Source organism: Culex pipiens, chromosome 2, assembly GCF_016801865.2.
Source record: "Culex pipiens pallens isolate TS chromosome 2, TS_CPP_V2, whole genome shotgun sequence".
NCBI classification, from domain to species: domain Eukaryota; kingdom Metazoa; phylum Arthropoda; class Insecta; order Diptera; family Culicidae; genus Culex; species Culex pipiens.
Genome location: NC_068938.1, coordinates 24107196 through 24124686, shown reverse-complemented (window position 1 = coordinate 24124686; position 17491 = coordinate 24107196). Strand labels below are relative to the sequence as shown.

The window sequence follows — 17491 nt, the reverse complement described above, 5'->3', positions numbered from 1 at the left end:
GAATCTTGAATCTTGAATCTTGAATCTTGAATCTTGAATCTTGAATCTTGAATCTTGAATGTTATTACTTCTTACTTCTTACTTCTTACTTCTTACTTCTTACTTCTTACTTCTTACTTCTTACTTCTTACTTCTTACTTATTACTTCTTACTTCTTACTTCTTACTTCTTACTTCTTACTTCTTACTTCTTACTTCTTACTTCTTACTCCATCCAACAAAGCTGTTTTTTTCTTGAATGAAATTTCCATCTCTCCAAATTCTCTAAAATTTACCAACTCTCTCAGAGAAAATTTTCACCGGCATTTTCACTTCTCCCCAATGTAAACAGAGCCCAAAAACCGGCAAAAACCAGCCGTCACGATTTGTTTTGGCGGCCAAAGGAACATCTGTTTTCCCAAAACTGCTCAAACATTTACATCAAAACATTAGAAAACCCAGAGAGGGAGAGAGCAAAACTCGGGAAAACCACGTGCTTTTTCGGCTTTCCGTCGCGTGAGAGTCGGAAAACTCAGAGAGAGTTGCCATGGAAAACGTCTCCCCCCGCTTTGGAAGGGAAGATTAAATTTCAGCTGCGGGAAATTAGTTTCGTTAGTCTGTTGGCGGACGTGGTCTCGGACGGATCTCGGGTGGAGAAAACTCATCCGCAAAAGTTGGTGGATAATTGGGCCTGCCGGAGGAGAGTCGGGGAGTGTGTTTTGAAATAACGAGACGGAAAAGAGCACGCTTATCAGCGCTGAACCGAAACCGGAGTGACGGGAAAATTTGAAGATTGGACGCACGCGTTCGTGGGAAATGTGGTTCACAGGCTCGGAGTGAGATGTGTTTGTGGGCAGATTAGATGGTGTTATTTTTAACGTTCAGGTGGGAAGTGTTTGCAGAGAGCTTGTGAGTGTTTTATTTTTTTCCTGCGGTGGAAGAGAACTTTTTCGAGGAAAACAAACTGTGGAATGAAGGACTTCCAGGTAGGTTTGAACGAATAGACAGTTTCTTTGAAGGTGGATATTTGCATTTGAGTATATTGAATATTGGTTTTCACGGAAGATGGTTGTTGTTTTCAATCGTTATTCTTTTATTTCTTGAAAATATGATTCCTTTTGGGTGATGATTTGTTTATCACTTAGAGCTTTAATTCTAAATTATTTTAGGTATTGAAATCAATTCAAGGACATTTTCTTCAAAACATTGGAGGAGAGGAATTTAAAATTGCGATTTAATTTCGTCAAGGAATTTTAAGCAACATGTTGGGCATTGGTCATGCAAAAATGATATGTGAATGCTTAAAACAATATATCTTGAAATTGTTATATCTGACCAATGCCTTTGGCAAAAACTAAACGCAAGCAACGCAACTACGCGACTTTCACAAATATTTTACAATTTAGTAACTGTCAGTGGTCATTGGTTTGGGGTGAAATGAAACAGCTTTGAAAATGTTTTGGAAATCTATTTAAATGCATTTCCACTTTTCAAATTCTCTGATACCATTTTAAATGTTATATTTACTAAGAATTTACGAGGGTTATCTTTTTTTACCACTAGTTACCCGTCCAAGTAACATTTTTTTTCCAGGAGTTCTACAAGAGCTCTTCAAGATAGCTACAGCATAGCAGTTTGGACCGCGGTAGGATAAAATTCTGTTCAAAACATCTTCAGGAGTTTGGAAGAGTACTTGAAGAGAGTTTTATCCTACCGCGGTTCAAACTGCTATGCTGTAGCTATCTTGAAGAGCTCTTGTAGAACTCCTGGAAAAAAATGTTACTTGGGCGCACTGCTCTTTGGGTCAGGTCGCAAAAATGAGGATCTTTGGTGTCTTTAGAAGAGGTTGCAACTAGAAAGGAGCAACTTTTGGTCACAATTAGGGTGATTTTGAAAATCTACTTTTCAGGAAAATGTTTGATAAATTTACATAGAAACTCAACATATGAACAAAAACGATATTTTGATACCTTGGCTCAATTTTGAGCGCAGATTCAGATTCAACGGGCAAAATTACAAGAAAAAATATATCGTTGGACAATTTTTTAATTTTGTTAGGGTGGTCCCACACACTTTTCCCTTGTAAATTTGACAGTTTCAAATGAAGATATCTGAAGTTTAAATAAAAATAACCCTGAGATCGTGTAGTGTTTGCATTGCTTGATCTCCCTTTTGAATGCAACCAAAGCACAGTGGGAAAAAAGGGCCCAAAAAATTACCGCAACATGATTTCGCGCAAACCATCGATTGCTATACACCAAAAGCTTCGTTTTTGCACCAGGAACAATAATCCGATGAAAAATCGCACTGCACGGACCGGTGGCCGGAGTAGAGGACACCGGAATATCCGGATTTTTGGAAAAAGTGTCAGATTTATCAAATTGTGAACTGATAAGCTTTCTTCTACCATAAATAGTGATGCAAAACAATCCTAGAATAATATTAAATACCATAGGACCCATCGGAACCGGTTCCACCGATCTCCGGTGGCCACATCCGGAACCGCATTAGGAAACAGTGTTAACCAGTCATGCGACGTATCAAACTTCTTGATTTTGGATGGAGAGTATCCTTAAAATGTATTTTTGCCTCCAGTGACCGGTTCCCAGGTTCTCCTGTGGCCACATCCGAAGATCATATTTGACAAATTCCTGAAACCACTCTTGCGACATATCAAACTTCATGTTTTTAAAAGAGGAGTGTATAACTCATATCCCCATCCAAAATCAAGAAGTTTGATACGTCGCATGACTGGTTAACACTGTTTCCTAATGCGGTTCCGGATGTGGCCAGCGGAGATCGGTGGAACCGGTTCCAATGGGTCCTATGGTATTTAATATTATTCTAGGATTGTTTTGCATCACTATTTATGGTAGAAGAAAGCTTATCAGTTCACATTTTGATAAATCCGGCACTTTTTCCAAAAATCCGGATCTTCCGGTGTCCTCTACTCCGGCCACCGGTCCGTGCAGTGCGATTTTTCATCGGATTATTGTTCCTGGTGCAAAAACGAAGCTTTTGGTGTATAGAAATCGATGGTTTGCGCGAAATCATGTTGCGGTAATTTTTTGGGCCCTTTTTTCCCACTGTGCAAAGGCTTAAAATTTGGCCTGCGCTTTTGGAGGTATTTAAGTTTTAAATTTGAAACTTTTTACTTTTAATTGAGTGAAATTTTTAACCTTAAGTCCCCCATAACTTTTCAAATAAAAATTAGTGTGTCTAAAATGCCCCGAAAATCACTATTCTCTAAAACTTAACCCTGTATTGCTACGGTGAAAAAAAAAACGAGTTTTTGAAGGTTTGCTCAGTGCTTTCTCATAATTTGGCCGTAGAAAGGGTGGATTGCGAGATAAAATGTTTACGTCTTAGACAAAGTTGCTTGGATTGGCAGGCCCAACAACTTTCTAGAAGTCAAAAATCACAAAAATATGTCAAAAGTCAATTTTTCAAAACCACCCTAATCGAGAACCACCATAATTTTCAAACAAACCAAAAGTTGTCTCTTTCCATCTGGACCACTTTGTACTGAAACGGTAATAATAATTGAGAAAGATTCGTTTTGCTGATTTTTAAAATTACTCTTTGTCTCTAAAAAAATGATTTCCGAAAAAGGCGATTTTATGTTTTTATTTGTTTTAGTTCAGAAAGGTTTAACATTATTGACCAAGTAATGTTTTTTTTTAAAGAGTTAATTTTCATAAAAATCTTATAAAAGTTATATTTTTTGGATTGTATGAATATTTGTAAAGTACTTTAGAGAATTTTTTAAATAAATTTTATCAAAATGAGCAAAAATTCTCAAATTTTATATTTTTTTATAATTTAAAATCGGACCATTAGTACTCAAGAAAACGGTGATCAAAAAACAAGTGCAAATTTGACAACACTGAGATAATCATTTTTTTCCTATATTCGTTGCATGGCCATATCCCAGCTACAAAAGGCCGTATTAACAAAGTTCATAAAACCAAAATTGTGGGAATTTTCTAAACTTTTTGATAATATTTATTTCAAAAATGGGCAAACATGGGCAAACAAATGCTATATCTGGAAAATTTTGCTATTTATCAAAATTTCACGGAAGTACTTTTTCATTGCAAATTAGGAAAAAAACAATGTTTGTATTTTTTTTATCAATTTTTTTGGTCAAAGATGCCAATTAGAGCGTCCAATTTCCTGCCCCGGGAATTCCCGAAATTCAAGCGGAAGTATATATTTTCTTAACTCTTTGGTACATTTTTTTTTAGTTTACAAAAAAATAGTGAAATAACTCAATTCAATTTACTGTTCATATTGAACTTATTAGTTCATCTGAAAATTTCGTGTCAAGGTTTATTTTAGATGATATCAATTTCTGAAGCATTCACAACTGGGAATATATATTGTTTACTTGCTTCTTTTTTTGCTATTAAAATGTGTTTTACCGAAGTCATTTATTAGGCTGAATCATAAAAAAATCATTAATATATTACTCAAAAATAAAAACATATTTCTAAAGCTTACTCCAAATATTTGAAAACTTTGAGTTTTGATTGCAAAAAAAATAATTTCAAGTGAAAAAGCAGATTTTTAAGGTAAATTCAATGTTTATCCAGTTGGATTTGTTCTTGAAAAAATATTATGTTTTTTGCATTTAAACTCAATTATCAATATTATTCTTTATCATAGAGACACATTTCAAAGCAATTTTATGGTTTTAGATTCATAGATTCAAACCACCGAAAACACTGTAATTAAAAAATAATACCTACTTCGCAACAAATAAATACTAATCATAAGTATTTGATATTTAGTACGAATTTGGATTTAAAGAATTTAGAAAATTTATATATTTTCTTGAAGTTGTATTTTTTAACAGGCAGTCAATGTATCAATTGATTCTCACACTTATTTTGTTTCTAGTTTCTGTTCTATAAAATTGTGTTGCAAAATATTAACTAGAACCAGGATCAAAAAAATTTTCAATATATTTCAAATTTCCCAGGAATTCCTGGGATTTTTCGGGAAATTTGTTGAAAATTTCCCGATTCCCGGGAATTTTGTAACCCCGGGAAATTGGACGCTCTAATGCCGAATTTAGGTCCCCAGAAACAAAAAATAATAATAAATGTAACATTGAAATAAATTCAATAAGGAAGAGTTTTAAAATTTTAATCAAAAGTTCTTTAAAAATTCATTTAACACTAGTACAATTGGTTTGCAATCATAAGTTTCAATAAAATCTAAATTTATATGAAATGTTTAAAAAATACATTTTCGAAAATTCACAGATTGAAAATATTTTTAAGCGAGCTTAAACATGTAACAAATGATTCTAAATGCAGGGAAATGCACTTTAAATTGTTTTCAGCTGATTGAATCCATAATTTGGTTAAAATTTTAATTATTCTGAAAAAAATATGTCGCTTTGTAAATATATTTTGATTTTAGTTATGACCGATTCTTTCGTGACGGGACAACGTTTGTACGCATTTATTTTAAGTTTTTTTGCTGATAACTTTAAAATCTGTGGAAAAAGGTACCAATATTTATACAAATTTGGAAAGTACATTAAATTTCCAATAAGATTCACTCCAGCAAACATTTAAAAACACAAAGTTTGAGTCAAGAGAGATACAAATGTAGCGTGACGGGACAACATCGTACAATTGGATCATTTTGATTTTTATTCACAAAAGTGAAGAACTCTGCTCTCCTAGTAAGTTTTTGAAAAAACCTTTTTCTACAGTTGTTACTAAAATGAAAAACGAAGATTTTGCTTCCTGGATCACCCAATTTGGTCAAATTTTGTTGAATTGACAGGTACTTCTTTTCGTGACGGGACAACGCAGATATTTTGCAAAAGAGGGTTTTGCTCGCGTTGTCCCGTCACGAAATGAAGCAATTGTGAAAATCTCTACTGACAAGTCAACTTTAACTAATTTGGGGTCGCTGAGCTGGAATATGACTCCTAGAATACTTCAAAGTATTCAGGGAATGTGCAATCCAAGATGGCGGCCAATATGGCGGTGCTAGAATATTCGATATTTTATAAAGAAATGTAACCGGAAATGAACAGATCAAATTCAACTAAGGGTTGCTGAACTCGAATATGAGCCATAGAATATTCCAAAATACTCAGGGAATGTACAATCCAAGATGGCGGCCAATATGGCGAAGCTAGAAAATTTGATTCTTTTTTCAGATGTATAACAGGCAATCAACGGGTCAAATATAATTAATTTGGGGTCGCTGAACTTGAATATGAGCCATAGAATACTCCAAAATACTCAGGGAATGTGCAATCCAAGATGGCGGCCAATATGGCGAAGCTAGAAAATTTAATTGAATTTATTATGCCGCACAGACTGTTCTAATGACTTTAGAATATTCTAAGGCTTATATTCGAGTTCAGCATCCCCAAATTAATTAAATTTGACCTGTTGACAGCCTGTTACATTTCTGTATAAAAATGTCCAATATTCTAGGTTCGCCATCTTGGCCGCCATCTTGAACTTCACATTTCCCGAATACTTTGAAGTATTCAAGAGGTCAGTGATCCCAAATTAGTTAAATTTGACTAGTTGATTAAACTTAAAAATCCTTTTATAGTGGTTTTTCCATTAAGTCGCCATATTAGACGCCATCTTGAATATCTCGCTTCCCTTTGAGATTTAGGAAAATCAACAGGCAAATTTGGATTCTGGAGGGTCGATTTAGTCTAGATCGATCAAAAACTGACCTGTTACACAATTTGCTTCTAGACACGAAAAATGAGCACCTTTTTTGAATTCGTGCCTTGACCAAAAAATTGGCGTGACGGGACAACGCAAACTTGCGTCAGTCGTAACTCTGGTTCCTTTTGACCAATTTTCGATTTTTAATAAGCATTTTAAAGGGTTTTTCGAGTACGAAGAGAATCCAAAATATGATGCAAATCCGATTTCACGAACCATTGCAAACTAAACAATTGTAATTTTTCGTGACGGGACAACGCTTCCATATACCCCCTTTTTAAATGTCCTGTATAATTTTATTCCTACAGAATCTGCTTTTGTCAATAAGAGGGCTTATAAAAGAGTCATTTTACTATAAAATTCCGTTATGAATGATTAAATATCTGCATTCCATCCATTAATTTGAGCAATTATTTAAAAAAGTTGGGAAAATTAAAAATTTCCAGCGTTCATACACTTTACAACTTCTGCTCACAGATATGTTTAGAATAGGAACTTTGGTGTGGAAATATGTTTTTTGTGTAGTTCAAATAGTTGGAAAGCATGGAAAATTATTAGAATCATCCAAAGTTCAACTTGAAAAAATGACTGCTTGGTAAACAAGTGCTAAGAATTGGTCTTATGATTAATCTAGAAATATTTTTTTTAAATAGTTGTTGATGATTTCAGGTAAAAATTTGCAATAAAATATATACAGCACTGAAACTCACAATTGAATTGATGTTAGATGGAACGAGCACATTTTATTAAAATTGATGGCTTTCGAGCTCAAAAATATTTGTGCACAACCAACAAATCACGGTTTAGGCATTCCAATATCATGATTGCACGCTGCCATCCTGAAATCTCCAGCAGCTTTCCATTTCCAATAACGCAAAAATTTCATTGAAATTCATATCTGATAACAGAGTGGTGCACCCCGATGTTTGTGGTTCACATCGTTTTTGAAGCCCAAACCACAGCGCTTGCTTTCGAGCTCACAAAATTGGGTCCACCTCTTTTTAACTGTGGCTGAACTATGTGCTGGAGCCCATACACATCAATCAAAGCACATATCATGCGATGGAATCAAACCAATTTCCTGACGTAAACGAGGTTGCAATAGTGTTCAATCAAGTTTATTTTAGAAACTTTTTATGTCATTCAAAATATCGGGTTTCATCAAAAGTTTAAACATTTATCTAAATTTATTTAACATTTCTTGAAAGATTTAATTGAGATATTATCAAATAATATCAGTAAAACATATTTTCCCAAGCCTTTTCCTAGGAAATGCAATCAACGCCGTAGCACCCCTTTGATAACATAAATTGTCCCGGTTCTTGCTTCCCAGGGGTAACTAATGACCCCAACCGGGTCCTCCCGCTTCCCTGATATCAGAGCCAGAGAACAACAAATCACCAACATTTAATAATTCGTAACCGAGATCCCGCCAATATTGTGCTGCGACCCTGGGATGCAAATGATATCACGCAGCTTCCCCACCAGCAATTGATGCCCGTCCTGGAGTCCTGGAAGTTGTGAAAACATACCACAGGATGGTGTTAGGGGAAGTTGTGGTATTTTATACATAATTCCCATTTTTTTCTGAAATTTAATTTTCAACACAATGTACAAAAACAAAACTAATTTGAAAACTTGAAAAAATATCAAACTTCACCTCAGCATCCCCTTAAACCCGGTTCCAATCGGAAGGTCACACCACTCTCTAACCTACAGCTGCCCTCGCAACCCGGTGGAGTCGAGGTTCCGGTCGATATGGCAACAATAAATTTACTTTCTCTAATGAAATGGAACTGATATACTGGAAATTACTTTTTAAAGTGGTGTGTGCAGAGACCATCCCGGCTGAACGCTGAAGTTGGAGAGTTGGAGTTCACTACTGCACTGACTGTGAAACTTTGCATGTGCGCGTTTTTGCCCCTCACGGAAAAGGGCCCTTGATTGGCTTTGGCCGATGAATGATGATGGGCGAAACGGGGGATGGTAATCGGTGAAGGGATGGTGCTGGGAAAAGTTCGCGCGTTTTCCTGGTCGTTTGGGGGCGCAGCCACACGATGGAAATTGGCTATCGAGTTGAGTCCGTTCAGTCCATCGTTGAAGGTTGGACATGAGCTGGGAGGAATGATCGGACGGTGTGGTAAAAGGATGATTTACTATGAAACTGGAATCATTTTTTGTTATTATTTGAGTTTCTATTTTTTGCAGACAATTTTCTAAAATGCTCTTCCACTTTATAACAAACATTTTTTTCCAGGAGATATAATAAATATTACAAAAAAAAAAACTTTGGGAAAAAGCGAAATTTACACAAGAAAGCTATCAAGTCCAGAACCTTAATTTCAAAATCAATTTCAAACCTCGAGTTTTTATGAACAGTTTAAATTGCAAGAAATCAGCACGAAGAGAGTACCAATGGCAAATCCATTCATCGATTTATATTTTTTAATTGATAAGTCTTTTGGAAAAATAACTTTAAAGCGAGAATAATTCCTCCAAAAAATCGATGACTGTGATAATTTTTCAAATGAGAATATGTTTTCATCCACTTGACATAATATTTAGTTAGTTCATAAATAATCAAGCAGTTGATAGATTAGCCTTGTACAATCATTTTGTGTAAAATTTTGAAGAAAGCATTGTTTTTCGCAACTTTCAGCACTATCTAAGCATTACCTTACTTTAAATTAATTGAAAGTTTTTCAAAATGAACTGAGTTTTTAATATTTTTTACTTACATTTTTAGTTAAAATTTGTATTTGTTTAGGCCGATGCAAATATTTAAAAAAGTTTTTGTCCCTCGGCCCTGGCCAAGGTCAAGGGGGGGGGGGGGGGGGCAAAAAAATAAAAAAAATATAAAAATTTAAATAACAAGCCAAAGTCTTCACATTTAAATGAAAAAAGTGTTTTAAAATGCATTTTACACTAGTTCAGTTGTTTTGCAATCATTAATTTTCAAAAAATCTAAGATCTGACAAAAACAAGAATTGTATCGAAAAAAAAGATTTTGCATCGAAAATTTTCAAAAATCTTAAGATTTTTTAACAAACCCAAACATGCTTAAAATGATTTTAAACGCAGGAGAATGTATTTTAATTTGATTTCAGCTGGTTGCACTTGAATTTTCATTGAAATTTTGAAGTTTATTGCAAAAATATTTTTTTGCCCCCTGATTTTACGGGCCAATTTTGAAGGGGGGGGGGGTGACAAAAACTTTTAAAAATATTTGTACCAGCCTTATTGTTAAAACATCAAATTTATAGAATGCGAGTAAGTTGATGTTGAAAATGTGTTAAAAATTTATTCTTTTAGAATGTACCGTAAAACGGGGATAGACATTGAAAGGTTGACATTTAAATTTGAACCGAATGAACGAAACCATACTCAGCTTTTTAAAGAAACTCATGAAGAAAATTGCATCAAATTTTGAAAAGTTTTCAAAAATTGCTAACCTAAAACAAATGATTTTTTTCATTTATTTGTTAAAATATATTAAAGTTACCGATTAATTATAACTAAACAAGATCAACTTTGTTTTTCAATGCCTATTATAAGTTCGTTATACTTATGTCCTAAAAAATCTTTGCTTTAGTTCTGTTCTATAGAAAATTTTATGTTCAAAACAATCTTACGTGACTTAAAAAATACAAGAAAAAAACAACATTGAACAAATGATGAATTTATTCTGTAGCTGATTGAAAAATAATTTGAAATAAAGTTTCAAAAGTATTTTTTAAAAAGTCGTTATTTCATTTCAATGTTTTTTTGCATTTTTCACGTTCCGAGAATTTCTTTTGAAAATTGGTGTTTTGATGTTATTTTGGTTAAAATTGCAATCTAGAATTTTATCTAGCAATCTACGCCTTCTACGACTAAATTTAAAGAAAACATTCAAGCAAACCTTCAAAAATCAGTTTTATGAACATAGCAATCAGGGTTAAGTTTTAGAGATAAGTGATGTTCGAGGCAATTTCAGTCGAGACGAAAAGTAGCATTTATAGAGAAAATTCTCTGGCATCACTGGCTCACTCCAACAGGCGCTGCACCAGCATGTTTGTGGTGTTGGTGGCCACCCTTTGTTCTTTATTTGCCTTCGCTTCTCGCTGGGTTTTCTTCAGCCTCCGATTGGAATGGGTAGTCAAAATTGAAACGTCAAAAGACTTAACGCGTTTGTTTTTTTGATGGCGCTTGCTAATTATTTACATGTTTTGGGATTATTTTTCAAGTGAGTGACTAACTAATGTGCAAAAGAACATGTTGCCGGTAGATGGAAGCAATTTTATATCTTAAGCGTTTTGAAATCGTTAGCGCAAGTGAAAAGATATTGATGGCGATTTTCGTTAAGCAGTTAACCTCTCATCTTGCGTGTGGATGTGTGTGCCACCAAAATGATGAGAAATGGCCTCGCAAAATAGAAATTATGATCAAAAGTGCATTAAATTTGATCTTTTTGGCCAGTAAATGGCATAAATTTGCGTGCTTACTTGAGACGATGCTGTTGCTGGTAAGTTTATAGCCTAAATAGTATTTTTGGAGCTTTAATCGAGCATCAATCTCTTCATATGACGAAGATAGGTGTTTGATTAGAAAGGGTATATTTCCCCTAGCACTATAAACGCTGAAAAAAAACCCAGGGATATTTTTCTTCAAACTTGAGATATCTTCATAAGGAAATGTCCAAGGGAAATTTGAAATCTGTCCAACTATATGTTTTTCCATGTAATTTAATTTTGCGATCTGGACCACTGTGCAATGTCCTCGGGGATTTAAATAACAGTTTTCAACGAAACTTAATTTTAAAGCTATAGAGTTTTGACTCGACTCGATCGGAAAAAAATATCTTCAGATAATCGAATCTGCTTAAAAATGCTTTTCGTTGTCTTATTTTTGATTGTCAAGCCTAAATATAACCTCAAAACAAGATATTTTAAAATCTAGGATGACGGCCAAAATGGCCGTGATTAAATATTGATAAAATGATTTTTTTATTGTAATAGACAATCAACCATTCAAATTTGACTAAAATCTGACCACAAAACTAAAATTTGATGCTTACACTAAGAAAATAAAAACTAAACATTGTTCATGATTCCATTATTCGAAGTCCCATACAAACCTACGGATTGAAACTTCGGAACTTTTGATAAGAAACTCCGTTCTCAAGATAATGCTTTTGTATGGGTTGCTGTCAAATATGTTTCAAAACGTGTTTTCATAGTGTAATAATTTTAGTAAATATCGTATTTTTCCAAGGTTTTTAAATTTTGTCAATATTTATTTTTGAAAATTATTTTTGTTTTTGCCTTTTTTACTGCTTATTTTTCAAGACCACACAGATTAATAACAGACAAAGAACTTAAAATAAATTGGCCTCACTTTTTCCTTTTCAAAATTATACTTTTTGCATGAACAGTACACTTCTTTTGTTTTGTTTGTTTTTTTAATGTCGTTTAGGCTGAAGAAAATAAAGTAAAATTAAATTATTCAACAGTCTTAAAAATATTTAAAGTAAAATTCGGCGTGTTTGCAATAGCCTTATCATACGTCCATTTGGTTTGGACATAGTTATTTTAAAAATGAGTTAAATTTTTGTTTTTTAAAAGTTGAAGAATGATGAAGCAGATGACGTTTTTTTTTTTAAATTTTCAACATATTTAATTAGCCTTAAATAATTTGTTAGCTATGAAGTGTAATTTTTTGTCGAAAAATATGTTGGACTTTATTTCTTTTTATGACGTTTTTGTGATAATGTTTCTATGACATTTACAAACATTACTGATACCAAAAAAATCTCCCATTTCTCCACCGCCTATCAAACCAATCTCGCACGAGAGTCGTGAAGCCTTCGTTCAACTTCGAACTGGTCTTCACCGGCCAAGTATTCATTTCATGAAGCCCCTCTACATTCCACCGATGTATCTGTACCTACTGCAGTAGCAGCCGGCAGCAACAGGAGCATCGAATCAATCAATTCTCACCCCAAATGGTTCGGTTTCCGCTGCCCTCACGTGGGGTTGATGTGTTTTTCGTTTTGGATGCAAATTGACTGGCTTCTGTGGAAGAAGGTTGGGGCAGTATTGACTTGTTGAGCTTCCTCGCAGTTGGTGAAGGTGTTTTAGGAATTTTTCAAGTTGAAATCGGAAATTTTAGAAATTTTTGTTGGAGGCGTATCTAGGACACTACCCGGTAATCACAAGTAATAACGGGATTGAAAAGTGTCACACAGCTGTTAGGTGCAATGAAAACGTGACATTCTGGCCTCGAGGCAGCAGCGCTGCCACCACGTGGAAGCGGGAATTTTGGAGGAAACTATTTTGCACTGCTTCCGAAATGGCAGAGCTGAAACTTTGCCTCTCAACTGAACCGTACGATACACAGGACCCCGAGATAAAACATGGTGAGACATTCCGAAATTACTTCTGCAATCCAGAAATGTCGTTCTGAACCGCCCTCCTCCCCCCGAAAAAAAAAACCTCGAGCTGGAACAGAAACGTTTGGCACTGAGGTTTTTCGGGTGGTGCTGGTTGAACCCACTCACACACACACACAAACGAAAGGACGAACCCATTCATTCATATTACATTCATTCATTTCGGGGAAAGCTCTTCCATCATATGAATAAATTTCCGTAATGACTGCACATGTGCAACGAGGACCAAGTCTTCGAAATGGTGGTGCAGCAGCTGCACTTTTGACAGTCAGACCCGTTCCGAAATATTTTTGCAGGAATTCAAGGCTTCTACTCCCTTTTCCCTTCTGGAGCCATCACCGGAAGGATGGTGGAACGTTTAGCTTGGAGGGAAATCTGGATACGGAGTACCGTACCTTCAAAGCAGCCACACAGTGCACACATGTGATGATGAATTAAAATTTTAATAGATGTCACACAGATAATAATTACTGCTACGGGTGAGAGACATAGACAGAGTGAGACTGCTGGATTTGGAGCTGCAGTTTTGTGTCCTCGGGGTGATGTTTTCCGGGGGATTGCGATGCAGGTTTTGTGTGCACTGGAAATAAAAGATAGAGAATAGCTTTTTGATGTGTTTCAATAAATAATAAAATTAATGAACAAGAAAAAATAATGTTCTTGTTTAATTCTGCATTTTTTTAAGGATAAAACTTTCGATTCCTATTGACTATACAGTATTTTTTTGCATCTTCGATTCCGTTCATACAAGTCATCCTTCATATAAATTGTAGAGCTGTGATATGATAAAAATCGATAATCTATACCTTGAGCAGGGATTTTATGACTGTCTGGTGACACCAGAGATCACAGATGTACACAGCTTAAAAAGTAGTAATCCAGCTGCGTGTAAAAGGCCTGGGTGTAAAATAAATATTGCATTATTTTATGCAGTTTTATGTGATTTTACACCCTGAAATATGTAGCCCATCAGTATGGGAAACCTACTTGACCGAAATGTCAAGCTCATATATGCATCATCGGTCTGATGGCCGAGTGGGCAACGGCGCCAGTCCTTACTGTTGGTGCAGGGTTTGAATCCCGTCGGTTGCAACTTTTTTTTGTGTTTGCAAAAATTGTACATGCAGTGTGTAATATTTAGTGTTTATTTTGACAAAGGTGATGTGCATGCTTTTGCATGCGATTTTACCATCGGATTTTTTGCTGTGTAGACTGTGGTAAGAAGTATAACGAAAAAATAGATACCCTTTAAAATAAAATTACTGAATTTCATAGTTTTTTTTTTATCACAAAATAGTAGTTTATGCAACAAGTGATTTTTCGGAAAAGTCATTTTGCAAAGTTGAACAAATTTAAAGAGTGGTAAACATATCATATAAGTTCTAAAAATTTTCTCGCTATTATTTTGCGATTGTTTCACCAACTCAAGTATCACTCTTAAAAACAAGTGCTGAAAAGTTGAACTTTTTAGGACTCAAATAAGAGCTATTATTAAGCTAACTCTTTAAAAAATAATGAACTGTACAGCACAAAACCTTAAATTTTTGCTAGATCAAATCACAGCAACTTTAATCAAATCAACAATTTTCAAAAATAGGAAGTGGTTGAGAAATTTTGTATAGTTTGATAATTTTCAAATTTTACCTTTATTATTTTTAACAAAAAAATTACAAAAATTAGTTTCCTTTGCAAATTTCATTTTATAATTAAAAATGTGTTTGGTTTTTGAGTATTTTTATTTTTCCAGGATTTTATTTTATTTTCAAATATTCATTTACAAGAAACAATTCGTTCATTATACATTTTGAGTCTAAAGTTCCCAATTTTTGTGTACCAAACAAATCTTAGAGTGAAAAGTTTGTCGAAAATTTACTATTGGGTTCAACATTTTTTAAAGTCTTACAATTTCTTAGTATCCATAGTACTGATAGTGATGTTATTTTCAAAGCAAATATTGAATTAAATTTTTAAGCGTTGAACTTTCTTTCAGAATTGTAATAAAAAATATGGTATAAATAGTTTAAGTCAATGTTTTTTTTAAAATTATTTACTTGAAGAATAAATCAAGTTGTTTTTAATTTAGATTTGTTTTTCAGAGTATTGTCTACACAGTAAAAAAATCATGGTAGTGTTACATCTGGGAAGGGGTACATCTTTTATGTCAGAAAAAATGTGTAGTTTTATCTCTGAAAATGTGTAATTTTACCACTTTTCTGTTGTAATGCCACTTTTCTAAGTCTAAATTGAAGTAAAATTACAAAATTAAAGAGGTAATATTCAACCTTCCAAAATTACGCCTTCCAAATTTTCATGATATGATGATGATATTTTGAAATATTTTTCATTTCTGTTTTCAATTGTAATAGGTTTTATTTCAATGAGTCTTAAAGGAGCCCAATTTTATTTTATTTAAATAAAGGTTCAACGATAGAATAAATAATGGAATGGCATGTTTTCGATGATATACATATACAACGTAATATGAAAGTTGTTAACGACGATGAAAAGCGGTGAGTAAACGCAAATGTTGGTTTTAATGTAATTTTTTTTCGAAAGATGTTCATTTTTCTGCATTTTAAATGTAATTCATGATGGAAAACTATTTCCACATAATATTATTTCTATAAAGATCTTCAAAAAATCAAACCATTTTAGTTTTTATGCTTTGCTGATCGGACTGCAGGTTGATGAGGCACTCAAAGTTTCAATTTTGTGAAAAATGAGTTTTTCCAAGTGTCCGCTAGTTAGCGCTATTTTTTTGTACTTGGAAACTAATGTGAATACAAAGAATTCTGCTAAAACGCTCAACCAAACCACAATGGAAACTAATGGTTCGGTTTTCAATGAAAAAAATATATATAAATTAATAATAATTTATTTAAAAATTATCTGCTTGTTTTACCTACATCGACGTAGAAATTGAATGGTTTCAAAAAAAAAGTGTTTCAAACTCTTTGCACAAAAATAAATAAATATTAATGGTAAGGCCGTTGCAAATATTTCTCAAAGTTTATGTCACCTTTACCCGACCAGACGGAAATAACTTGGGAATAACATTTTCTGATATTTGAAAATACTAGGCCAATAACATTGTATGTTATTTATAACAAGATTTGTTATTCGCCGTTATGATTTTTTTGTTATTGGATTGTTAACAGACTAATAACATTTTTAGTTATTCTTCGAACAAATCTTTTTTATTATTTTTTGTTATTTTAACAACTAATCCGATCATCCCAATAACAGTTGGAGTTATTCTTCCATAACAAAAAATGTTATTCCCAAGTTGTTTTGGCTTTCATGATAACATAACTGTTATTAAACTCTTATGCAAAAATGGATTTTTCAAGAAGAATCCATAACATGTTTTGTTATTTTAACAGTATTTGTTATTGAAATGGCATGAATTCTGTTATTTCCGTCCGCCCGGGTAAGGCATCCCTTTTCCCTTTTGTACATGTAGGACCTCCTACATTTGAAATCACTGAACAGCGAAAGCTACAATATTTCATGAATAAATGAAAGTTGCTAGTATTTAAAATTGAGGTGAAAAGTCATCGATTGTGATTGGACACTCAATAATATTTTTACTGTACAAAAAAAAAACTGAATAAATATAAATTAAAAGTTTATGTCGCCTCCCTCTTTAAAGTCGGTCTGAATAATCGGGAATGAAAAAATATATTTTTTCGAAAAACTTCAAAAATTTAATGAAATCAAAGTTTAATCAATCGATAACCAGTTAAAATGCATTTTCCTGCGTTTAAAATCATATTTAGCATGTTTGAACTCCTTTGAAGACATTTTAAATTTTCATGAAATACCAATGTACAGTCCCACGAAAAGTATTTTTTTCGAGAAATGCATCAATATTTTGAAAACTAATGATTAGAAAGCAACTGGACGCGTGTAAAATGCATTTTAAAATATTTTTTTTTTCATCCAAATGTTGAAACCTAGGCTTGTAACGGCTAAATGCCGAAAAAAATGATTTTTAAAAATTTCTTTAACTTGAAAACGGTGTATTATAAAATTTTGAAGTATTTTTTGCCTAAATTACCCGGGCAGACGGTAATAACAAAATCCATGCCATTTCAATAACAAATACTGTTAAAATAACAGAATGTGTTATGGAATTTTCTTGAAAACCCCATTTTTGCTTAAGAGTTTAATAACAGTTTATGTTATCATAACAAAAATTGTTAACGGTCTGATATTGGTTGAAAGCCAAAACAACTTTGGAATAACATTTTTTGTTATGGAAGAATACCTCCAACTGTTATTGGGATGATCGGATTAGTTGTTAAAATAACAAAAAATAATGACAAAGATTTGTTCGAAGAATAACTAAAAAGGTTATTAGTCTG

The 17491-nt window shown here is 33.5% G+C and overlaps 1 protein-coding gene across 1 annotated transcript in view; it reads left to right on the top strand.

Moving 5' to 3' along the window:
• The first annotated feature begins 679 nt into the window (after positions 1-679).
• LOC120419019 (EGFR adapter protein-like) overlaps positions 680-17491 on the top strand; it is a 131836-nt gene continuing 115024 nt past the window's right edge. Inside the window, exon 1 of the mRNA XM_039581586.2 lies at positions 680-964. The gene's annotated coding sequence lies outside the window, so the exon portion shown is untranslated. The remainder of the gene's footprint in view (positions 965-17491) is intronic.